The sequence below is a fragment of the Nerophis lumbriciformis genome, linkage group LG31, assembly GCF_033978685.3.
Source record: "Nerophis lumbriciformis linkage group LG31, RoL_Nlum_v2.1, whole genome shotgun sequence".
NCBI classification, from domain to species: Eukaryota; Metazoa; Chordata; class Actinopteri; order Syngnathiformes; family Syngnathidae; genus Nerophis; species Nerophis lumbriciformis.
The window spans coordinates 12,747,984-12,775,000 of NC_084578.2; the positions used below are offsets into that span (position 1 = coordinate 12,747,984).

A 27,017-nucleotide genomic window follows, 5' to 3' on the forward strand; every position below is an offset into this window, starting at 1 on the left:
TGCACCAGTGGCCCAAAGATGCGAAAGTGGCAAGAAATTGGGCGTTTGTTCCGCACACTTTACCGACGAAAGCTATGCTACGACAGAGATGGCAAGAATGTGTGGATATCCTGCGACACTCAAAGCAGATGCATTTCCAACGATAAAGTCAAAGAAATCTGCCGCCAGAGCCCCATTGAATCTGCCGGAGTGTGTGAGCAATTCAGGGACAAAGGACCTCGGTAGCACGGCAAGCAATGGCGGCAGTTTGTTCCCGCAGACGAGCGAGCTAAGCCCCCTGGATGTCTTGGTTCACACCGTCAAGAGAAGAATATCGACCCTAGCTTCCCTGGCCTGCTGACATGAGGGTATGTCTACAGAATATATTAATTGATGAAAATTGGGCTGTCTGCACTCTCAAAGTGCATGTTGTTGCCAAATGTATTTCATATGCTGTAAACCTAGTTCATAGTTGTTAGTTTCCTTTAATGCCAAACAAACACATACCAATCGTTGGTTAGAAGGCGATCGCCAAATTCGTCCTCGCTTTCTCCCGTGTCGCTGGCTGTTGTGTCGTTTGTCGGTGTCGCTTGCATACGGTTCAAACCGATATGGCTCAATAGCTTCAGTTTCTTCTTCAATTTCGTTTTCGCTACCTGCCTCCACACTACAACCATCCGTTTCAATACATGCGTAATCTGTTGAATCGCTTAAGCCGCTGAAATCCGAGTCTGAATCCGAGCTAATGTCGCTATAGCTTGCTGTTCTTTCCGCCATGTTTGTTTGTGTTGGCTTCACTATGTGACGTCACAGGAAAATGGACGGGTGTATATAACGATGGTTAAAATCAGGCACTTTGAAGCTTTTTTTAGGGATATTACGTGATGGGTAAAATTTTGAAAAAAACTTCGAAAAATATAATAAGCCACTGGGAACTGATTTTTAATGGTTTTAACCATTCTGAAATTGTGATAATGTTCCCCCTTTAAACCTAATGTGTAAAATAGTTATTGACCAGGGCTTGAGTTTCATTTAACCAAATAAATTGATTACATATAACAATTTCAAAGTCAGTCAAGATTATTGGTCTAACTTATTTTTTTTAATAATGTAGCTTTAACGGGAACGGGGCGGCATGATGATGTGGATTGTTCTTCAGACGATGACAGAAGGAACTCCGGAGACAGCGTGCAGGCAGGAGATGATTTATTGTCTAATAAATCAGGCAGGAACAAACAAACAACACAAGGAAAGCTAACAGAATAGCTAACGTGAAAACACATAAGACAAAGTTTAGCTCGAGAAACACAGGAGACTACCGTAACAGTTGCATATAGCAAGCAAAAGCACCACAATGAGTGAGGCCAAAAGGCAGGACTAAATAGCTCTCTGATTAGTGCCCGGCAGCAGGTGAGCGTGCCAAACCCTAATCAGAGGCAGGTGAAAACAATAAATAACCATGGCAACCAAGGAGACATAAAACAGGGGTGCTGAAACTAGGGATGTCCCGATCCAGGTTTTTGCACTTCCGATCCGATACAGATATTGTTTTTGCATTTCCGATCCGATACCGATACTGACCGATACCGATACTGACCGATACTGGCCTATCCGAGCATGTATTAAAGTTTAAAGTTATTTAGCCTACTTAGTTGTCAGAATCATGTTGAAAAATGTTTTAGTACTCTTGATAACAACTAGCCAGCTGAATTAGGGGAGTTTGAATAATACACAATGGTTGGTAACAAGAAACTGACCTGTTTATTCAAGGATAAACACAAAATAGACAAAATTATACATGACAAACAGAAATGGCATCATTGAAACTAGGGCTGGGCGATATGGCCTTTTTTTAATATTGCGATATTTTAAGGCCATATTGCGATACACAATATATATCTCGATATTTTGCCTTAGCCTTGAATGAACACTTGATGCATATAATCACAGCAGTATGATGATTCTGTGTTTTGATTGATTGAGACTTTTATTAGTAGGTTGCACAGTGAAGTACATATTCCGTACAATTGACCACTAAATGGTAACACCCCAATAAGTTTTTCAACTTGTTTAAGACGGGGTCCACTTAAATTGATTCATGATACAGATATATACTATCACAATAATACAGTCATCACACAAGATAATCACATTGAATTATTTACATTATTTATAATCCAGGGTGTGGAGGGGGGCGCCTGATGTAAGTGTCAAAAAGACAGCCAAAAGAGTTTGATATGAGAATAAATCTAAAGTTAAAATATAGGGTACAAATGCAAAATGTTCTTTCAAGGCTTGCATGTCTACATTAAAACATTCTTCTTCATACTGCATTAATATATGCTACTTTTAAACTTTCATGCAGAGAAGGAAATCACAACTAAAAAAATCACTAATTTTTTCATACGGTGTTGATGTGGAAATGTTTGCCATTTTGATGGTGTGGAGTCTGGACGTGTGGCACCGAATGGAGATAAGCGTCTCGACAGACGTGACAATATTTGAACAATGATGACGAAAACTGTTGTCTCTGTCGTGTCCGTGTGTCGAAAATTGTTATGCGGATATTTTTTTTATTTGACTTTGTGCGTGGCATAGATTTGCCGTGCGCAGAGGACGCTTGAGCAGGCGCGCACCTTAGCGGCTGCGCTAGCATCACAGCTAACGTTAGCCATGCTGCTACCTCTCTGCTGGGAGAGGACGTATACGTATATGACGTGACAGTATGTGACGTGTGTAAGAAGGTGTGCTCTCTGTCTGTGAGAGGGAGACACAGGAAAGAGTGAGAAGAGCCTGTCGTGTAATGCCAGCAGCTAAAGGCAACTGCGTGAGAATTGTGGATGTGTTGAAGGTGTGCTGGAAAATGCGGAACGGAAATTACGGAGCAGCAGAAAAGTGGAATGTATTATTTAAATCGGTGCGTTGGAAAACACGGACCGGAGTTTTTTTTAAACTGGATCTGGATCGGCATTTTCCCATGCCTTGCCGATACGCAATTTTTGGCAAATATCGGCAGCCGATCCGATCCAAATATCGGATCGGGACATCCCTAGCTGAAACAGAACTAAGCTAACAAGAGACATAAAACGTAAACAAACTATGATCCGGGGAACGGATCATAACAGTGGCACTGTTACTGTATTTTTCGGACTATAAGTCGCTCCGGAGTATAAGTCGCACCGGTTGAAAATGCATAATAAAGAAGGAAAAAAACATATATAAGTCGCATTTTTGGGGGAAATGTATTTGATAAAACCCAACACCCAGAGTAGACATTTGAAAGGCAATTTAAAATAAATAAAGAATGATGAAATCTTAACATTGCAACACATGCCAATACTTACTAAAGTGCAATTTTAAATTTTGCGCGAAATATCCTGCTGAAAACGTCTCGGTATGATGACGTCAGCGCGTGACGTCACGGATTGTGAAGGACATTTTGGGACAGCATGGTGGCCAGCTATTAAGTCGTCTGTTTTCATCGCAAAATTCCACAGTATTCTGGACATCTGTGTTGGTGAATCTTTTGCAATTTGTTCAATGAACAATGGAGACAGCAAAGAAGAAAGCTGTAGGTGGGAAGCGGCGTATTGCGGCCGACTGCAGCAACAACACAAACACAGCCGGTGTTTCATTGTTTACATTCCCGGAAGATGACAGTCAAGCTTTACCATTGGCCTGTGGAGAACTGGGACAACAGAGACTCTTACCAGGAGGACTTTGAGTTGGATGCGCAGACGCGGTACCGTGTGTACGCTTCCAAACATTTGATCGCTTGCCCGTACGTGCGTGCCGCTATGTGCATGTCACGTACGTAACTTTGGGGACTTTGGGGAAATATATGTGCTGTATGAACTTTGGGGAGGTGAACAGTACTTTGGGCTGTGGGATTGAGTGTGTTGTGCAGGTGTTTGAGTTGTATTGGCGGGTTATATGGACGGGAGGGGGGAGGTGTTTGTTATGCGGGATTAATTTGTGGCATATTAAATATAAGCCTGGTTGTGTTATGGCTAATAGAGTCTTGTGTTTATTTACTGTTTTAGTCATTCCCAGCTGAATATCAGGTCCCACCCGCCTCTCACAGCATCTTCCCTATCTGAATCGCTTCCACTGCCCTCTAGTCCTTCACTCTCACTTTCCTCATCCACGAATCTTTCATCCTCGCTCAAATTAATGGGGAAATCGTCGCTTTCTCGGTCCGAATCGCTCTCGCTGCTGGTGGCCATGATTGTAAACAATGTGCAGATGTGAGGAGCTCCACAACCTGTGACGTCACGCGCATATCGTCTGCTACTTCCGGTACAGGCAAAGCTTTTTTATCAGCGACCAAAAGCTGCGAACTTTATCGTCGATGTTCTCTACTAAATCCTTTCAGCAAAAATATGGCAATATCACGAAATGATCAAGTATGACACATAGAATGAACCTGTTATCCCCGTTTAAATAAGAACATCGCATTTCAGTAGGCCTTTAACAGTCTTGCTGCATCTTTTAGAACCTATTTCCAAAGTTCTGGTGTGCTACGCGTAGCCTGTACTGAGACACAGACACTGTCAAACCACCTCAAGAAGAACATCAATGCTGCAGAGATGTGCTACTTCGAAGAATTCAGCTTTCTTCTGCAGCCCACAAATCTAACAATTAAGTCCTTTGACAGATCCAACAAAAAGATTCCTCTAAAACCACATCAGGGAGACACAACTGCCTTTTATTTGGCTGTGGTATGAGAATGGGGAGACTAAAAGAAGTTGCCCTAACAGGAGAGATAAATAGCACGAGGCCACACCTACGTATTCCAAAGTGCCAAACACACCGGGACAAGGACACCTGGAGGACTGGTAATTATGGTGCGTTCCATTTACCTTGGAAGTCGGAAGTCGTAGCTGGGAATGACGTAGGTCCCAGCCGAGTTGTGAGCGTTCCAGTTACGAGGTCGGAAATCAAGATGGCTATTCTTGTGCTTGTCTTGTCTGAATGTAAACAACTTATGGTAAAATATGCACTCTTTCTGCAGCCTTCAAACACGGTGGATGAAGAGGAAACAGATGCTATTGCTAGCGATGTAGAACGTATAAAACAAATGACAGTTTGCTGTACAGTATAGTAACATTACTATAACTAAACGTCCAACAATACGGCTGATTTAGTGCAACAAAAACTTATCAGAAGTGCTAATAATTTCTATTGGTATTTGTATTGCTCCATATATAGTGTATAAAATAGTATAATATATAATATATATAATATATATTTAATTTTTTATATATTTATATATAATATATAATATATAATATAGTATATAATATAGTATAATAGTTCATTATAATTTCTGTATTATTTATTTCACTAATTGCTTTTTTGCTATCACTTTTACCATCATATTTGTACATATCCTATTTGCTGATGTTGTTCTATTGTTGTTGTCTCTTTGTCTTATCCCCCTCTTGTCCCCACAATTTCCCCCTCTGTCTTCCTTTTTTTCTCCTCTTTCTATCCCCTCCTGCTCCGGCCCGGCTGCACCAAATAATAATATAAATCCATTTAAATAAAGTCAAATACAAATAAGGCAACAAGGAAGTATCCCACACTTCTCTTTTGTACAGCCGATATGGGCATTTACATCAACATTAGTAGCTGGACAGGACAAAAAAAATAATAATAATAAAAAGTGCTAATAAGCATATATCACCGTTTACATCCACAGCAGCCATTTTTGGAACCAACTCAGGGTTGGTGAGAATGTTGCAACTTTCCGACCTCAAGGGGCGCTCCATTTGAAATTCCGACCAGGAACTTGGAAACGCCGACGTCCCAGTACAGATGGAACACATCATTAATAGCTGCTCAGGCCTGGAGCAGGCACCAGGGGCCTATTTCGTCATTTAGGGGCCCATGGCAAACTTAGTCATGGGGGCCCTCTACATACCAAAAACAACATGATAATTTACCATGTCGCTAGAAACTACTACGTTGGCTGCACATTAGAGATGCGCGGTTTGCGGACACAACCGCGGAGTCCGCGGATAAACCGCGGGTCGGGTGGGTAAAAATAGATTTTAAATAGATGCGGGCGGTTGGCGGTTGAACCAATTCGGAAATATATACACATAGTTAAATGTTGTTACCCACATACGAAAAACGAGCAGCACTCTTTGAAACAGTCAATTATTAATCAGGCACCGCGTCCCAGCAACAAGTGCCGCAAGTGAGCGCTCCTTCAGCGCAGCAGGGCGCATTTTAGAGGCCAGGCGCTCTCGCATGAATCCTGGCACTGTAGATGCCATTTTATTCCTGCATAGTGCTAACAAAAAAAAAAGTAAGTAGGCATACGGTTGGATATGTTAAACGAATTAGTCTACGTTACCTAGGCTATACCAAATAAGCCCATGTCTAACCTATATTGAGTTCGGTCAGCTGAATAATTTTGATGGTTACGTGTTGTTTGGGCGCACTACAATGCAAAGGAATTAAGGCAATTGCGTTTATTGTGGTTTTTTTCTATTCGAGATATACTACTATGTGTGAATAATTATTTGGCCTCGCTTTCAAGTGAAGCGCATCTCCGATTGGCGACAATGTAAGGCTATTTAGCCTGCTTTGTTTGTCGCGACCGTCTATTTTCATTATAATTCAAGTTTGATGATAAAGTGCAGTCTGATGGGTTTGATTTCCCCCCTTCAGCTATTTGCCTTGGCCAATAAGTTGCAGGTAATTTGTTATTATTATTTATTTAATTTATTTTTGTTTAAATAGAGATGACATACATATGTTATTGTATAATTTAAGTTTGTGCGCATGATTGACAGCCTAAGGCTTATGAGGCACATTTTTTATTTATTTTTTTATTTCAACTTAAAAACGTATGAGCCTATGCCTAGAACATAGGCTATGTGTTTATCTTTATTTTCCTGCCTGTCGTTGACAATGGAGATTGTCTGATATTTTGTCATGGCTGCAGATCAATCAATAAAGGTTCATCTTTGTCGCGAAATTGTTCACTGTGCACTCCGCCCTCGTCCCTATTTGAGCATTATAACGTTAACAAGTTAATATTCATTGAAATAAATTCAGAACATTTTTTTTACCTAACGAAAATATAGGCCTAGTCTTTCTAAAACATTGTTTTAACTTCTTAAAAGCCTTGTTCTGCTTGCTGGAACTGCGCACACAAAGTGTGAGGAACGCACTCCTAATCTGAGGGCATTGGCAACAATAGTCAACACTTTCTTAATGGAAATGACAATAATATTATAATAATGATAAATAATATTATCACGCATTAATATATCTTAGCCACTAATGCGTGGCCAAGATATATTAATGTGTGGCACGCAGTCTCTGCTGCATTGGATCAGTCTCCTTTCTTTAACAGGCAAAAGCTTTATAACCTCACTAATATGCTTGCATCGTCTATATTAGATATATAACAACGGGCGGGTGCAGGCGGGTGTGGTTTTGCTAAAATGTTGGTTCGGGTGGATGCGGATGGTTGACGACTTTTGTGATGCGGTTGCGGATGAAATAATTGCCTATCTCGCGCATCCCTACTGCACATCTAATGTTGGCAAGTAGCGCAATGGGTATCCCTGATTCCAACGCTTTTACTGTAATTGATAGAATGCAGCTGAGATAGGCTCCAGCACCCCCCACGACCCCAAAAGGGACAAGCGGTAGGAAATGGATGGATGGATGGATGATAGAAAGTTAGGAACATTAATCAACATGTAACAAAGTTTAAGCCATTTTTCAGAGATTATCATTTTGTTGGGAGCGTTCACATATCGCCGGTTTAGATGGCGGTTCATGCCGTTTCTCAAACCGCTGTGAACTATGTTCCGACAATGGCGGAAAGCTCATCTCCACACGTTTTGAACATGCCGCCAACACCGATTGGCACGGTAATACCCAAATCTCCTTAAAAGAAGGATGAGACCTCCACCCTCTCCTCCGCATCAACCGCAATGCTGACAAGTAGCTCCTTATTGAGCCTAAGATGCTGCCATGTTTAACTCCTGAGTACCGTATTTTTTGGACTATAAGTCGCAGTTTTTTCATTGTTTGGCCGGGCTCCAGTGCGATTTATATATGTTTTTTTCCTTCTTTATTATGCATTTTCGGCAGGTGCGACTTATACTCCAGTGCGACTTATACTCCGAAAAATACGGTAGTTACAGTTTGCACATACTTGCCAACCTTGAGACCTCCGATTTCGGGAGGTGGGGGGGCGTGTTTGGGGTGGGGCGGAGGCGTGGTCGGGGGCGTGGCTAAGAGGGGAGGAGTATATTTACAGCTAGAATTCACCAAGTCAAGTATATATATATATATATATATATATATATATATATATATATATATACATACATATATATATATATATATATATATAAGAAATACTTGACTTTCAGTGAATTCTAGCTATATATATAATTATTTTATTAGCGACCCCGAAGGGAATAAGCGGTAGAAAATGGATGGATATATATATATATATATATATATATATATATATATATATATATATATATATAAAAATAAAAGAAATACTTGAATTTCAGTGTTCATTTATTTCCACATATACACACACATAACACTCATCTACTCATTGTTGAGTTAAGGGTTGAATTGTCCATCCTTGTTCTATTCTCTGTCACTATTTTTCTAACCATGCTGAACACCCTTTCGCTAGTACCCAGAAAGGTTTCGAGTACCACCAAAAAAACTGAATCTCTGAAGACAGTATAAAAATTTGTGTTAAAGGTGTACGAATACGGTTTGTATAATAAGCATGTTATTGTTTACAAATGAGGGTTAAGAGTTGAGTACTAAAAAAAAAAAAAAAGAATGTGGCTTAAGTACAGTTTTTTAATTGAGCTGCTGCATTTTTTGGTTGGGTTGTTTATTTATTTTGAGTAACTTTTCCATTTCTAAAAGGGGAGGAATGTTATAGAGTGATCTATGTTTGTCTGTTGCCATCTCCTGGTGAATGTTGGCTATAGCGTACTGGGGTTACTTCTTGGTTGGCCAACGATTTACGTGGTGTTGCGCACCTGACGTCAAGTGTGTGAGTCTGTTCTGAAGTCTACAGTAAAGAGACGTACTTCATCACCTCGCCTGTTTATTGCCTCCAACTCAATATATTACAACAACATTGCTGTTTACGGCAGACAAACTGCTTTACGGTAGAATAAAACATGACTGCTGTTGTTGTGTGTTGTTACCGCACTGGGAGGACGTTAATGAAACTGCCTAACAATAAACCCACATAAGAAACCAAGAACTCGCCCTCCATCATTCTACAGTTATAACGTGTTTGGGAAGGCACGCTGTTTATATTGTGGGAAAGCGGACGTGAATACAGGCTGTTGACACGTCACTCAGGTCCGCATGAAGCTGGAGGGGGCGTGGCTTCCAGCTCCGCCTGAATTTCGGGAGATTTTCGGGAGAAAATTTGTCCCGGGAGGTTTTCGGGAGAGGCGCTGAATTTCGGGAGTCTCCCGGAAAATCCGGGAGGGTTGGCAAGTATGAGTTTGCATGTTGTGATGTTCTGAAAGGAAAATGTGACCAGTGGATTCTGGCAGTGCCAACACACCATTATCACGGATCTTGCCTAGCAAATACGGAGGCTGCCGTTCTTTACACCAGTGGTCCCCAACCACTGGGCCGCGGCCCGGTACCGGTCCGTGGATCGATTGGTACCGGGCCGCACAAGAAATGTAAAAAAAAAAGAAAATAATTGTATTTTTTTTTTTTTTTTTTTTTTTAATTAAATCAACATAAAAAACACAAGATACACTTACTATTAGTGCACCAACTCACACTCATTCACACAAAAGGGTTGTTTCTTTCTGTTATTAATATTTCTGGTTCCTACATTATATATCAATATATATCAATACAGTCTGCAGGGATACAGTCAGTAAGCACACATGATTTTATTTTTTTATGACAGAAAAAAAATTTAAACATTTAAAAAAATAAAAATAAAATAAAAATACCATACTCCGCTGGTCCGTGGGACAAATTTTCAAGCGTTGACTGGTCCGCAGTTACAAAAAGGTTGGGGACCACTGCTTTACACGACGAAAGGCGTTTCAAAACGCGCACCATTTTGAATTACCAAAATCTTTAATAATTAATTTTGTTGGCTGCCTGCGGTTCTAAGGGTTCATGTCGGATAACCGTGTTTTGTGTTAACACGGCCTTTGGCGGAGCACGGCAAATTGCTGAACCGCCATCTAAACCGGGGATGATATACTGTAGTGCCAGATGTGATTCGCACTGTGGCCCTATCACGTGTTAGTGGTAGGAAAAAGAGAACTCTTGATGTTGGCCGTGTTTGAACAGGAGACGAGATTGATAACTTTCAAAAAGTGCCTTAGCGTTCCTATTTGTCAAGCTTGCACTAAATCCGTTAAAAGGTTGACACTCTGGGCGGTTCTCTCTTCTGCGTTCCACTTGGGTAACTGTGTTTCATCTTTATAGAAACCTCTAAAAACTGCGCCAACAAGTCTGTTTTGGTATGCTTAGTCTGCACACACGCAGTAACATGGAATAGTTTGCAGGAAAGTAGGGGCAGATGTCGAAAACAAATATGATTGATTAAGCATTTTGAAAACACATCAAGACAAAAAAATAAGAATTATTTTAAATAGAAAAAAAACTTTATAACATTTTCCTGACTTTCAAATGTTCCAATGTTGGATACTTCTGTTAAACTATGCCAAAGTGTCAAATTGTAAGGTTCGTGCATTTGCACACTGTTTTGGAAGACTGACTGCTGTGTTTGGGAGTATTTTTTGGGGAAGAATCAATGATTGGCAGATGTACATATGTGGGCATTTCTATTATGCCGCCCACAGAGCTCCTCTCCCTCTGCTTAACAGACTGAACGAGTGTAATGGCTTCTGCCTGGAGCTTCTCGTCTAATATCCTCCTACTTGCCCGGATGTCTATAAAAGAATAGAATAATGGAAATATTTTATTGTACAACAACAAAACATGCTGAAGCACATCGCAAGTACCAAGGCTCTGTCGGTATGTGTGTCTAATATTAGAACAAATACAAGTAAAATAATGACATTTAACACTGGACTGTTTTGTCAAGAATTAAACCAGCTGCTAAATTCAGATGAAAAAAGCATTACATCTTGGCTTGATGAAACAAAAGTATTATTTCAATCTAATCTCGGCATGTGCATAACACATAAATGACATAAATGCTGCTAAAAACAGCCGCTCTGTATCAGTGTTAATTTTGTTGACTAAAAATGTTTGTCTTAGTTATCGTCAACGACCTGATTTCCCATGACTAAAATAGGACAATAACGAGTCAGAACACATGCACGTTGACAAAAACAGTTACAAAATGATTTGACAATTTAGTGGACGAATAAAATTGAGATGAAAACAATTAACAGAGACGAAATCTAGTCATATTTATTTTTGTCTTTAGGTCATACTTGCCAACCTTGAGACCTCCGAATTCGAGAGATGGGGGGGTGCATATATTTTCAAGTATTTCTTATATATATATATATATATATATATATATATATATATATATATATATATAATGTCTTTTTGCCGATATCCAATATTCCGATATTGTCCCACTCTTTAATTACTGATACCGATATCAACCGATATAGTCGTGGAATTAACACATTATTATGCCTAATTTGGACAACCGGGTATGGTGAAGATAAGGTACTTTTTTTTTAAATTAATAAAATAAAATAAGATAAATAAATTAAAAACATTTTCTTGAATAAAAAAGAAAGTAAAACAATATAAAAACAGTTACATAGAAACTAGTAATTAATGAAAATGAGTCAAATTAACTGTTAAAGGTTAGTACTATTAGTGGACCAGCAGCACGCACAATCATGTGTGCTTATGGACTGTATCCCTTGCAGACTGTATTGATATATATTGATATATAAAGTAGGAACCAGAATATTAATAACAGAAAGAAACAACCCTTTTGTGTGAAAGAGTGTGAATTGAGGGAGGTTTTTTGGGTTGGTGCACTAATTGTAAGTGTATCTTGTGTTTTTTATGTTGATTTAATAATAAAAAAAATAAATAAAATAAAATAAAATAAAACGATACCGATAAAAAAAAAAACGATACCGATAATTTCCGATATAACATTTTAACGCATTTATCGGCAGGCAGATATTAATATATAATGACATCTCTAATATATATATATATATATATATATTGTATCTATAAATAAATAAATATAAATAATCCGTTCATGAAAGAGTATATCCATTCGGCCACCGTGTTCAATGGAGAAGTCTGATCTACAAAATTTGCAGGCAGCATAACCCTTCCTCTTTGAGCTGTCCTGGATGAACTGAAATTATTTTTTCCAATCATTTTGGAACTTGCAAGCGTACTTCTTGTATCTTGTGTTTTTTATGTTGATTTAATATTAAAAAACAAAAAAAAACAAAAACAAAAAAAACGATACTGATAATAAAAAAAAAAACACGATACCGATAATTTATGATATAACATTTTAACGCATTTATCGGCTGATAATATCGGCAGGCCGAAATTAATATATAATGACATCTCTAATATATATATATATATATATATATATATATATATATAAATAAATATAAATAATCCGTTCATGAAAGAGTATATCCGTTCGGCCACCGTGTTCAATGGAGAAGTCTGATCTACAAAATTTGTAGGCAGCATACCCCTTCCTCTTCGAGCTGACCTGGATGAACTGAAATTATTTTTTCCAATCATTTTGGAACTTGCAAGCGTACTTCTTCTTCTTACTTGTCGTCGCCATGTCTCTTCGTTCGTCTGCTTCGTCTCTGTTATGTTTTTGGACATTACTACTTGCCGTAGTTTTGAAGCAATGCATGATGGGAATCAGGGATGTTGTGTGTCAGTGTATTAACATGCCGGCTGGAATAAACACACGCTGAGAAATAGCTCCGTGCCTGCCTACTTTATGGGTTATAGATAAACCTATGGATAACGGAGACATATATATTAGTCTCCTTTTCAGGTGAGAGAGGACGCTAAAGGCAGTGCCTTTAAGACACGCCCCCAATATTGTTGTCCGGGTGGAAATCGGGAGAAATTCGGGAGGGTGCATATTGTAGCGTCCCGGAAGAGTTAGTGCTGAAAGGGGTTCTGAGTATTTATTCTGTTGTGTTTATGTTGTGTTACGGTGCGGATGTTCTCCCGAAATATGTTTGTCATTCTTGTTTGGTGTAGGTTCACAGTGTGGCGCATATTTGTAACAGTGTTAAAGTTGTTTATACGGCCACCCTCGGTGTGACCTGTATGGCTGTTGACCAAGTATGTCTTGCATTCACTTGTGTGTGTGAAAAGCTGTAGATATTACGTGATTGGGCCGGCACGCAAAGGCAGTGCCTTTAAGGTTTATTGGCGCTCTGTACTTCTCCCTACGTCCGTGTATCACTCCGTACAGCGGCGTTTTAAAAAGTCATACATTTTACTTTTTGAAATAGATACCGATAATTTCCGATATCACATTTTAAAGCATTTATCGGCCGATAATATCTGCAGTCCGATATTATCGGACATTTCTAATAATTAGAGTAGATTTTATTTGTTATGCACTTTCCATTTAAATAAATCTTAGTTTTACTCTGCAAATATTTACAGTACAACAATAAAATATTAGCTATTAAAACAGATAAAACACTAAAACATGTCAGCGAACCAAACAAGAAATGTGTGTCTATTTATTTTAGTCTTTAAAAAGCCCTTTGAGCTAATTACACAATAATAATGATAACTTTGATAATGTTGGTCACAATAACCGGGATATGAAATTCTGGTATCGTTACATCCCTATTCTGTATTGTTGCACACATCATTACAATAGGTCTTCTACCCCTGGAAGATAGAGAAGACTTATGGACACGTTTTACCTTTGCAAGGTAGACAAGACACGTAAACTCTGTGGCACCATTTTCTCTGGGAAAAATACAACCAACTCGAAGCGTCCTCTGCATGCTAATCATCAAAACATCAACACAACAGTAAGTAGGCCTTAATTAATATTTCCAAATGACTCATACTGTACTGAATGACTGTTACTATTAAAGACAGTAGAGAAGGAGCAAGACTGCTTACTCTACCACTACTTTTGTTGTTTTAGTCGACAACATTTACTGTCATTTTAGTCGACAACATTTACTGTTATTTTAGTCTACTAAAACGTCGAGAAATTTCGTCGACTAAATCTTGACTAAAACTAAATTAATTTAGAGGACTTAAATGACTGAAATTAAAATACATTTTTGTCAAAAGACTAAAACTAAATTAAAAACAGCTGTCAAAAAATGCTTTGTATCCACCAGAGACTCTGCAAGTTAAAGTTAAAAGTACCAATGATTGTCACACACACACTAGATGTGGTGATATTACGCTCTGCATTTGACCCTTCACCCTCAGGTGAGGGGAGCAGTGAGCAGCAGCGGTGGCCGCGCCCGGGAATCATTTTGGTGATTTAACCCCCAATTCCAGCCCTTGAACTCACGACCTACCGATCTCAGGGTGGACACTCTAACCACTAGGCCAGTGTTTTTCAACCTTTTTTGAGCCAAGGCACATTTTTTGCGTTGGAAAAACCCAGAGGCACACCACCAGCAGAAATCATTAAAAAACAAAACTCAGTTGACAGTAAAAAGTCGTTGTCGCAATTGTTGGATATGACTTTAAACCTGAACCAACCATACATCACTATAGCTCTTGTCTAAAAGTCAGTGTACTGTCACGACCTGTTACATCATGCCGTGACTTATTTTGAGTTTATTGCTGTTTTCCTGTGTGTAGTGTTTTAGTTCTTGTCTTGCGCTCCTATTTTGGTGGCTTTTTCTCTTTTTTTGGTATTTTCCTGCAGCATTTTCATGTCTTCCTTTGAGCGATATTTCCCGCATCTACTTTGTTTTAGCAATCAAGAATATTTCAGTTGTTTTTATCCTTCTTTGTAGGGGACAGTGTTGATTGTCATGTCATGTTCGGGTGTACAATGTGGACGCCGTCTTTGCTCCACAGTAAGTCTTTGCTGTCGTCCAGCATTCTGTTTTTGTTTACTTTGTAGCCAGTTCAGTTTTAGTTTTGTTCTGCATAGCCTTCACTAAGGTTCAATGCCTTTTCTTAGGGTCACTCACCTTTTGTTTACTTTTGATTTAAGCATTAGACACCTTTTTACCTGCACACTGCCTCCCGCTGTTTCCGACATCTACAAAGCAATTAGCTACCGGCTGTCACCTACTGATATGGAAGAGTATTACACGGTTACTCTGCCGAGCTCTAAACAGCACTGACACTCAACAACACATCATTTGCAGACTATAATTACTGGTTTGCAAAACATATTTTTAACCCAAATAGGTGAAATTAAATAATCTCCCACGGCACACCGGACTGCATCTCACGGCACACTAGTGGTTGAACAACACTGCACTAGGCCACTGAGCAGGTCCTAGTCCAAGTGTACCTAATATTGTGACCGGGTAAATTTATAATATCTTTATGAAGTAAGTTTGACGTTTTCTGAAAAAATAATAGCGGAGACAATACTTTACAAGATACTGTGTAGTTTCTTCTTTGTTGATGGTGGCTATTTCTTCTTCAATGGCAGCGGCTATTCTTCATTGTTGGCGGCAGCTATTAGTTCTTCGCCGGTGGCGGCTATTTCATCTTCATTGACAGCAGGTATTTCTTCTAGGTTGGCGGCGAATACTTATTTTCATTTGACACACCGCTAGTATGCCTAATCAATAATCATTAATCTCAACAAAAAGTAAAGACAATTGATTTCCGCATTTACGTAACTGCGGACGGAGTCACGTAACTGACCAATGAAACTGAAACTGCTGTTGAACGCAGAATATTAGGGAAATTGACATAAATGTGAGTGAAATGTTGTCATTGTGAGGAAAAGGAACATTTGTTTGGGAAAATAATATGTTCGGTTGCGCTCATTTATCCCCGAAACACCTAACCGCCCCGTCCTAAACTAAACAATGTGGAGACGGCTCCTTGAAACAGCGACTAAACTACAAAGCTAAAGCTGGCAAGAACAGGCCATACCCCTACAACCCATCTCATCCGCTTGTGTTGTTGTGAACGACATCATGGATGTGACATCAATGTACAAACAGCAGTCGCAATTTGAGAGGAGCTCTCTCTGTCTGTTTCCTTTTTTCAGCACAGCATACTTCCTCCCTTCACAATAATAGTGCGGTGCGCCACATCCAGGTCTGACTGGGCTAACAAAATAAAGGTTTTCAAAAAACCTTACACAGACTTATTGCACTTAAAGCACGTATTGATACATTTACACGACTGTTATGGTTTGACCTAAAAAAGTTTCCAAATATGTAATGTACCAATAAATGAGGATTTTTGCAATTAATTAAAGAACATTTTAATAAATTTTATTTGATATAAAGCAAAATAAAATAAGCGTAAAAGGTAAAAAACGGAATTAAAAACAATACAATGGAACAACAGAATTCAGTTTTTTTCATATTGCTATTATTAATTAAATATATTGTTACTACCATTATTATTTTACTTGCTGTGGTTTATTCGGTATTAGTTTAAATCCCTTTTTGTAAACTAAATTATATCTAAAGTTGAGTTTTGGTAGTAGCAATACGCATGTTTTCAAATAATGAATAATTGTTTTATTCATTATTTATATTATTTATTAATTGTGGGCGGTATAGCTCGGTTGGTAGAGTGGCCGTGCCAGCAACTTGAGGGTTCCAGGTTCGATTCCCGCTTTGGCCATCCTAGTCACTGCCAATGTGTCCTTGGGCAAGACACTTTACCCACCTGCTCCCAGTGCCACCCACACTGGTTTAAATGTAACTAAGATATTGGGTTTCACTATGTAAAGCGCTTTCAGCCACTAGAGAAAAGCGCTATATAAATGTAATTCACTTCACTTCACTTTTAGAATGGAATAGAAAGTACTTTATTGATCACTGGGGGAAATTCAGCACCACAGTTCGCTCACAATAAACAAACACTTAGATATTTTTTACATGTGAATAATATAAATACAGTATTATACAGCATTATTCCCATGTGAATAATATAAATACAGTCTATTATACAGCGTTATTCACATGTGAATAATATAAATACAGTCTTTTATACAGCATTATTCACATGTGAATCATATAAATACAGTCTATTATACAGCATTATTCCCATGTGAATCATAAATACAGTCTATTATACAGCATTATTCCCATGTGAATAACATAAATACAGTCTATTATACAGCATTATTCACATGTGAATAATATAAATACAGTCTATTACACAGCATTATTCCCATGTGAATAATATAAATACAGTCTATTATACAGCATTATTCCCATGTGAATAATATAAATACAATCTATTATAAAGCATTATTCACATGTGAATAATATAAATACAGTCTATTATACAGCATTATTCCCATGTGAATAAAATAAATACAGTCTATTATACAGCATTATTCACATGTGAATAATATAAATACAGTCTATTATACATTCAAGTACAGTCAAAAAGGAACATATGCATTATACAGTCTGATGGCTGTCGGTATGAAGGACTTCCTGTGTCGTTTATTAATCGTGATTACAGTATCAACCAAAAATAATCGTGATATAATATTTTTGCCACAATCATCCAGCCTGAGCTGGACCAGGACATTCTGAAAATATTGGTCTTGTACTGTACTAGTATTACTCATTCTACAATGAATACTACCAATACTAAAAGCAACACTGGTCAAATATTCCAAAAACGAACGCAAACAAATTAGCATTCTCGGCATAAAATGGACTTTGGAGAAATAATTAGGAACACTTTTTCACGTCATTGATGCACACATACAGTTAATGATAGCGTACAAAGTGCAGAGAATGCATTGGGCTCGCATCGCCTCAACTATATGAAGGGCACATTACACATCGGGGAAGTGCGATGTCACTTGAGACGGAACGGAATCTCCCAGGGTAACTATATACAACCCCTTTTAACTCCGAGCTATTTCTGAAGCCATTCACACCGAGAGATTCTATTTTTAACAGAATGTGTTTGTGAGAGAGTGTGTGTGGATGAGTTAGGATGGTGGAAGACATTTTAACAGTTGTGCATTCAGAAATATTGTTATGAAATATTTCCAAATTATTAATTCCATCTTTTTTGTTCACTAAATGACTCTTCCAATATATATATACACATACATATATACATACACACATTATATATATATATATATATATACATATATACATACACACATTATATATATATACATATATACATACACACATTATATATATATATATATATATATACATACATACATACACATATATATACATATACATATATACATATACATTTATATACACATACATACATATATATATACACATGTATATATACACACATATATATATATATATACACATACATATATACATACACATATATACACATACATACATATATATATATATATATACACATACATATACACACATATATATACACACACACACACACACACACACACACACACACACACACACACACACACACACACACACACACACACACACACACACACACACACACACACACACACACACACAGGGTACACTGACGAGTGTTTAAATTGTTGAAGTTTCACGTGCTGTATACACAACATTAAGACGGAGTTGTAAAAGCACTTGCACTGTGTTAGTGGTTTTCAGCTACAGTGGATGTTTAATAGGCTACTCCTGTCAATGTACAATTCACTGGAGAATTACTGCACGCGTCAAGCTCATTATCGTCTGCGGCACAACCACCACCCAGCGTTTTGCCATTCATGAACCAAAAACGTGCATTATTTAGTTATGACAGATCGGTTTCAAATACTGTGAATATACTTATAATGGTCATGGTCAATGTTCCCTCTAATTTTTCATGTGTGTGAGCAAACGCAAAAACTCTCTGAGCATTCAGTGGAGTCCATGTGAGCAACATCAGACGTGCACACTGTGGCTACACCAGCAGCACACATGTCCCAAACCTGACTAAATAACAAGTTCAATTTCCATCCATCCATCCATTTTCTACCGCTTGTCCCTTTCGGGGTAGCGGGGGGCTGCTGGAGTCTATCTCAGCTGCATTCGGGCGGAAGGCGGGGTACACCTTGGACAAGTCCCCACCTCATCGCAGGGCCAACACAGATAGACAGACAACATTCTCTTATTACTATAATCAAATGACAGCAGTCATTTCCATGAGGTTATTTTATAATATAAGTGTTTAGGTCCATTTACAATGACAATAACAAAAAGTATTGTTTTTCATGAACTGTGTACTTGTATTGTTTGTCTGGGTGGAGGTCCTGCTTTGGAAATAATGTGTACCCCTTTCAGACATTGCATTTAGTTCCCATTAAAACATTGACATGTTGCACAATGAGATGTAAGCAGGGGATCATGTGTACATTACTGCAACTTCCTGTTTGTAAACAATATATTTCTATTAGTATTTATTTAATATACTAACAGCATTTCATGATTAACATTTATACATTAAGATTTCTAATAAATGACACTAGAATAAGCACACATTTGATTGGTAAATCATAGTGTAACGACCTGGAATGACACTTTATGTGTGGTGTTGTAATTGTCCGACTTTTTGTGTGGCTGTAAACGCATCACTGGCTAAGTGCCATATGTGCATGTGTTGGCGCAAGTGAGAAAGAGCGAGCGGCTGTTCTTGATATAACAAAGTTGCTTCTGGTCTGGTTTGTACTGCAGAAAATGACCAGTTTTGCTAGATATCATTTTTTTTACTAATGTTTTGGTGATGTGCTTATGGCCGACAATAAAGAGTTTTGCTCAGTAAAGTGATGGATGGAATTCATGTCCTCAAAGCGTCTCGACAGACGTTACAGTATTTGAACAATGGTGACGAAAACTGTTTTCTCTGTCGTGTCAGTGTCGTGTCGAAAATTGTTATGCGCTTAGTTTTTTATTTGATTTTGTGCGTGGCTTAGATTTGCCGTGCGCAGAGGACACTTGAGCAGTGCGCAATTGCACAGGCGCGCACCTTAGAGGGAACATTGGTCATGGTTTATTTGTTTCAAAAATGCCTAACAAGTTAAAGATTATACGTGATTATTACGTGACAATTCACCAAAGTCTATTTATTCTTATCTTTTCTTCATTCCATCCATCCATTTTCTACCGCTTATTCCCTTCAGGGTCGCGGGGGGCGCTGGAGCCTATCTCAGCTGCATTCGGGCGGAAGGCGGGGTACACCCTGGACAAGTCGCCACCTCATCGCAGGGCCAACACAGATAGACAGACAACATTCACACTCACATTCACACACTAGGGCCAATTTAGTGTTGCCAACGCACTAACCCCTCCTCCACCGTGCTGCCCATCTTTTCTTCATGCCTCAGTAAATACTATACTTATTTACTGCCTGTCTTTAAATTTTACCGTTGTCTAATATTGACCCTACATTGTCAGAATAATTGTATCTAAGTTATCACAAAACTTTGTGTTACATTGAGTTCAGCACGCCCCTGCGAGAGGACAAAAGCCGTCTTTGGTCTTACCAATCAAAAGGCTTGTAAAACTCCACTGTGTAGGATGGGAAGCGACATGAAGGTGTGGGTTTCTTTGATGTATTGTAATCCACATGAAGATTTTGTCTTGACCCGAGATCTACAAAGCGGAGAGGAGGCAGGGCCTGACCTCCCTCCAGACACCTTTTCTTTGAACTGTTTTGTGACCGAGGGCAACGGCTGTTTACGACCTTTTCTTTGAACTGTTTTACATCCTTTTCTTTGAACGGTTTTGTAACCAAAGGCAATGGCTGTTTACGACCCCCCTCCCTTAGAAACAGCTGTTGCCATGTAATCAGGGAAAGTCCAAATAAAAGAGGCTGCGTACAATCTTTCGTCAGAGCGTGGGACGACACTGTGCAAGGGTACAGTGTCTACGCGATTCTCCTCAAAGCTAAATTGAATTATGTCTGTTTATTTCCTTGCTTCTTGTCTTGTTTAATAGATGTCATCAGTGTTTGAACCTGACATACATTATAGTGAACATGTTGCTCATGCAGTGGAAAAAATAAATGCATACTGTAAATAGTAGAGGTGTCCCAGTCGGTCTGTTTTATTATAGAGCAACTATTATATGCAGCTGTCATTTTATTTTTATATTTCAGTATGTATGTGACTGAGCGCCTTTAAAAGTCTTCTCTTTATCTCCATTGTTTGTCAGGTCAACATTGGACCCAGAAGAGGATCTGAATAAAAGTAACTTAATGATGGCTACAGAAATAATAACATTTTATATTAACCGTAATTTCCGGGCTATAGAGCTAACCTGTATTTAAGCAGTTCTCACCAAATTTTAGAAGAAATAAATATTTTTACTTACATTAGCCGCACCAAACCATAAGATTTTGTAAATGTTTATTTACATACCTTAACTGTTTCCATACGGTGCATGTCACGTGGCAGTAAAACGGCTGATCAAACAAAACGTAAGTCCAAGGCGACGTTTTGGTGACTTTGTGAAACTGAAACAATACAAAAGGAATGCCATTTTAAGTTAATAATACTAACACAGAAAACGTGTTAGCATATATGCTAATGCTATCGACGCTAGCTTGATTACATCACGATAGCACGTACAAATACGCATGAAAACACTCCTCCAGACATCACACATGGGACGGTTTAGTAAGCAAGAGTAGTTTTAGTTATATTGTAAAAAGTACAAACATTACTTGGGAGTGATGAATGAGGAATCTTTTCGAGCAGAAACGCTGTGGACAAATATACTTCCGGCACGGGACAGGACGTACATTGTCAACCAGCAACTTGTGTCAAAAGATGGCGCCATAGCACAAACAATAACAAAGCTTTTCAGAGTCTCTGTCGGCGTGGTATGAAAACTATTTGTTGAATAGAAAACATTATAAAAAATCTATAAATTCTCCGCACAGTTTTATAAGCTGCAGGGTTCAAAGTAGAGATGTCCGATAATATCGGACTGTCGATATTATCGGCCGATAAATGCTTTAAAATTTTATATCGGGAATTATCGGTATTGGTTTCAAAAAGTAAAATGTATGACTTTTTAAAACGCCGCTGTACAAAGTGGTACACGGACGTAGGGAGAAGTACAGAGCGCCAATAAACCTTAAAGGCACTGCCTTTGCGTGCCGGCCCAATCACATAATATCACACACACAAGTAAATGCAAACGCATACTTAGTCAACAGCCATACAGGTCACACTGAGGGTGGCCGTATAAACAACTTTAACACTGTTACAAATATGCGCCACACTGTGAACCCACACCAAACAAGAATGACAAACACATTTCGGGAGAACATCCGCACCGTAACACAACATAAACACAACAGAACAAATACCCAGAACCCCTTGCAGCACTAAATCTTCCGGGACGCTACAATATACACCCCCCGCTACCCCATACCACCCCCCACCTCAACCTCCTCATGCTCTCTCAGGGAGAGCATGTCCCAAATTCCAAGCTGCTGTTTTGAGGCATGTTAAAAAAAATAATGCACTTTGTGACTTCAATAATAAATATGGCAGTGCCATGTTGGCATTTTTTTTACCATAATTTGGGTTGATTTATTTTGGAAAACCTTGTTACATTGTTTAATGCATCCAGCGGGGCATCACAACAAAATTAGGCATAATAATGTGTTAATTCCACGACTGTATATATCGGTTGATATCGGAATCGGTAATTAAGAGTTGGACAATATCGGAATATCGGCAAAAAAAGACATTATCGGACATCTCTAGTTCAAAGTGTTGGGAAAAAGTAGCGGCTTATAGTCCGTAAAATGCAGTATTTGCAGTAAATCACAATACTAAAACGAGAGCAAATTTTAAAGTTTTTGTTTTAATCCAGAAAAAAATACTTTCTTGTTGCAGTATGTGCTGCCATGATAGAACTGAAGGGACCAGGCCAGGATTTAATGTGAATATCAATGAGAAGTTGCTTACATCTCACAGGCTTAATGGACCCATAGCGGCATGATGACCAAAATGTCACCAAAAAAAAATAAATAATAAAAAATAAAAATGTCACCATCAAGTTCTCTTAATGTATTTTTTTGCCCTGGAAAATGAATCTAAGTCCCCCTAATATCGATTAGTTTTTGACTAATCGGAAGATAACTAAAGGCCCCTTTTTCCATTGCCAGACAGGAAATGTCGCCCCCTCTTGGGGCGACGTCATTCACAGAACTGGAGCCCTTTCCCCCACAGAGACAGTGTGCATAAAGGCATGTCAAACTATTTTGATCACCTAATTATTGAGGTTAATTTAGGTCTTTATTCCAAAAGCTTTTTTTGATCAGTGAGTTTATGGAGCTGATTTTGTTGCGTTTAAATTTTTTTTTTTTTTTACATTAATTTATGCTGACATTGAATTTGTGAGCAAAATATTTGTTTAAAAATCCAGTGTGTTAAAATAAAGTGTGTACATTTTTAATGCTGAAAAATTCAGCTGTAATTATATATGTAATGTAGTAACGGGCACATTCATAATAACATGTATAATTTATGTATTTTGCTCATTTTAAGCACACAGTGGCCTGTTCATTTCACAGACATCACGTTTGCTATTTCCTTCAACAACAACAACACTACTACTAATCATGGCAGACTTCAAGGGGATGATCCTGAAACTTATATTTTTGAGCCTGAGTATACAGCGGATGAGCTACAAGTTATAGAAGCTGAGTGATAAGCAGTAGCAGCATTGCTAAGTGCCAAATAAGATTGACAAACTATGAACATAATAAAACAATCACTTACTGTACCATACCTGCTCTCACTGGGATGCTTATATTTACCCGTTGAGATGAAGAAGTATTTATAAACTTCACACAGGGACAAAAAAAACCCCACAAACAAGCACCTTCTCCCTAAATGTCCAAGTTAAATGTCAAAGTTGACCAACTTCTACTTAAATTAGTGGCATTTTCTATAATCTGGAAATAACTTTTACCAATCCGGAAGCGATGCAGCAGCTCTCTGGCTCAGTACACCAACATCTGCATAAACTGGATAGCTCTCTGTGATCACGGCGCCACTAAAAGTAGTTCCTCGTTTAAAAAAGGTATACTACTTGGTTAATATTCAGGTCACGAGATTTGATTGATTGATTGAGACTTTTATTAGTAGATTGTACAGTACAGTACATATTCCGTACAATTGACCACTAAACGGTAACACCCGAATAAGTTTTTCAACTTGTTTAAGCATAATACAGTCATCACACAAGTTAATCATCAGAGTATATACTTTGAAGTATTTACATTATTTACAATCCGGGGAGGTGGGATGTGGTGGGGGGAGGGTGTTAGTCTAGGGTTGTAGTTACCTGGAGGTGTTCTTTTAGTGGTTTTGAAGGAGGATAGAGATGCACTTTCTTTTACACCTGTTGAGAGTGCATTCCTCATTGATGTGGCATAGAAAGAGAATGAGTTAAAGGGGAACATTATCACCAGACCTATGTAAGTGTCAATATATACCTTGATGTTGCAGAAAAAAGACCATCTTTTTTTTTAACCGATTTCCGAACTCTAAATGGGTGAATTTTGGCGAATTAAACGCCTTTCTATTATTCGCTCTCGGAGCGATGACGTCACAACGTGACGTCACATCGGGAAGCAATCCGCCATTTTCTCACTTTCGTCGGTGTGTTGTCGGAGGGTGTAACAACACGAACAGGGACGGATTCAAGTTGCACCAGTGGCCCAAATATGCGAAAGTGGCAAGAAATTGGACGAAATTTGTTCAAAATACGAGACTGTGGGGAAAGCCGACGAAATGGTCAGTCGTTTGTTCCGCACACTTTACCGACGAAAGCTATGCTACGACAGAGATGGCAAGAATGTGTGGATATCCTGCGACACTCAAAGCAGATGCTGACATCAACTCCAAAACTGGACAGATCAGCTTTCAGGAAAAGAGAGCGGATGAGGGTATGTCTACAGAATATATTAATTGATGAAAACGTTATTCATTACTTGCGGTTTTACGTAAATTATTATACATAAACTGTGTTTACCAATAATTTAGCTTAAAAACATTTACTTTTTTCAATCATTCGAGTACATTCGGATAGTCTTGTGTAATGCAGTATTTTGTGTCTATTTAGGTATGCTTAACCGGAGTGCTAAAATCATGGAAAAATATATGTTCTTAGCGCGCCTGAAATGGGCTGTCTGCACTCTCAAAGTGCATGTTGTTGCCAAATGTATTTTATATGCTGTAAACCTAGTTCATAGTTGTTAGTTTCCTTTAATGCCAAACAAACACATACCAATCGTTGGTTAGAAGGCGATCGCCGAATTTGTCCTCGCTTTCTCCCGTGTCGCTGGCTGTCGTGTCGTTTTCGCTTGCATACGGTTCAAACCGATATGGCTCAATAGCTTCAGTTTCTTCTTCAATTTCATTTTCGCTACCTGCCTCCACACTACAACCATCCGTTTCAATACATTCGTAATCTGTTGAATCGCTTAAGCCGCTGAAATCCGAGACTGAATCCGAGCTAATGTCGCTATACCTTGCTGTTCTTTCCGCCATGTTTGTTTGTATTGGCATCACTATGTGACGTCACAGGAAAATGGACGGGTGTATATAACGATGGTTAAAATCAGGCACTTTGAAGCTTTTTTTAGGGGTATTGCGTGATGGGTAAAATTTTGAAAAAAACTTCGAAAAATAAAATAAGCCACTGGGAACTGATTTTTAATGGTTTTAACCCTTCTGAAATTGTGATAATGTTACCATTTAAGACCTTTGTTAGATCGGAATCTGGGCTTAACGTGGTTAGTGGAGCTCCCCCTGGTGTTGTGGTTATGGCGGTCATTTACGTTATGGAAGTGGTTTGACATGTACTTCGGTATCAGGGAGGTGTAGCGAATTTTATAGACCAGGCTCAGTGCAAGTTGTTTTACTCTGTCCTCCACCCTGAGCCAGCCCACTTTGGAGAAGTGGGTAGGAGTGAGGTGTGATCTGGGGTGGAGGTCTAGAAGTAATCTGACTAGCTTGTTCTGGGATGTTTGGAGTCTAGATTTGAGGGTTTGGGAGGTACTAGGGTACCAGGGGGTGCGTGCGTAATCGAAAAAGGGTTGAACGAGAGTTCCCGCTAGAATCTTCATGGTGCTTTTGTTGACCGGAGAGGAGATTCTGTAGAGAAATCTCGTTCGTTGGTTGACCTTTTTGATTACCTTGGTTGCCATTTTATCACAGGAAAGATTAGCCTCTAGAATGGAATCTAGGTAGGTGACCTCATCTTTCCTGGTGATAACAATATAACCCACTTTAATAGTGAAGTCACTGACTTTCTTAAGGTTGATTTGGGACCCAAATAGGATGGATTCCGTTGTACCTAAGTGTATGGATAGCTTGTTGTCAGCGAGCCAGATGCAAATTGTACAGAGATGTAAATAGAGTTTTGTTGGTGGTTTCTTTGGATGATTTAGAGGGCTTTAAAAGGCGTAAAAGATTACTCATATTAGTTGACTTGTTAGCCACCTCTTACTTGCCATATTTAATGACTTAGAATGCATTCTGAATGATAGGCAACATTGTATAATAATGCTGCAGTTCCCCTTTAACTCCAACATGAATCTGAAAGGACATTATTGAAATAATAGCATAACAAAAATAAATCTCCGTTGAAAATTGGGTCTGACAGACATGTCCTGGTTTTAAATGTGACAAACTAGAGACTAGACACTAGTTAGCTAGCTTGTGAACTAGTGTATGCCAAACAGCATTAGACTAGGATAAAAACACACACAAAATAGGCTGAAACCAGGTTTAAAGCACCGAGCAAGGGAAATGGAAGTGTAAAGAAAGTTACTTACTTTATATTGACATACACTGCCGATCAAACATTGACATTATTAAAGAGGTTTGAGCTCGCTAT

At 38.6% G+C, this 27,017-nt stretch overlaps 1 long non-coding RNA gene across 1 annotated transcript in view; it reads right to left on the minus strand.

The window, feature by feature from the left end:
• Window positions 1–27,017, minus strand: part of LOC133574403 (uncharacterized) — a 54,735-nt gene that overhangs the window by 27,640 nt on the left and 78 nt on the right. The window contains exons 1-2 of the long non-coding RNA XR_009811401.2: window positions 26,956–27,017; window positions 21,512–21,606 (exon numbers count right to left, since the gene is read on the minus strand). The exon at window positions 26,956–27,017 is cut by the window's right edge and continues 78 nt beyond it. This is a non-coding gene — a long non-coding RNA (uncharacterized lncRNA). The remainder of the gene's footprint in view (window positions 1–21,511; window positions 21,607–26,955) is intronic.